We start from the raw sequence: 203 nt of genomic DNA on the forward strand, positions 1-203 counted from the left end.
GTCTCCATCTTTATATTCTCATTCTTTTTTTATTTGTTTGTTAACCGTGGAAACATTTCTTTCTTTTTATTCGTTGATTGTGAAGTCTCGCCCCAAGGTCGACTCTCTTTTGCACGGGCCGAAAGAAGAGACACAATCACTTCAGGAATTAAGGAGAGAAAGTCATTAAGATTCGTTGGCACTTTCAACTGGGTCACGAGAGA

General features: G+C 39.4%; 1 protein-coding gene across 1 annotated transcript in view; it reads right to left on the minus strand.

Annotated features, from left to right (window-relative positions):
- Window positions 1-203, minus strand: part of LOC119588873 — a 72,360-nt gene that overhangs the window by 11,591 nt on the left and 60,566 nt on the right. The window lies entirely within an intron of this gene.

Source organism: Penaeus monodon, chromosome 24, assembly GCF_015228065.2.
Source record: "Penaeus monodon isolate SGIC_2016 chromosome 24, NSTDA_Pmon_1, whole genome shotgun sequence".
NCBI classification, from domain to species: Eukaryota; Metazoa; Arthropoda; class Malacostraca; order Decapoda; family Penaeidae; genus Penaeus; species Penaeus monodon.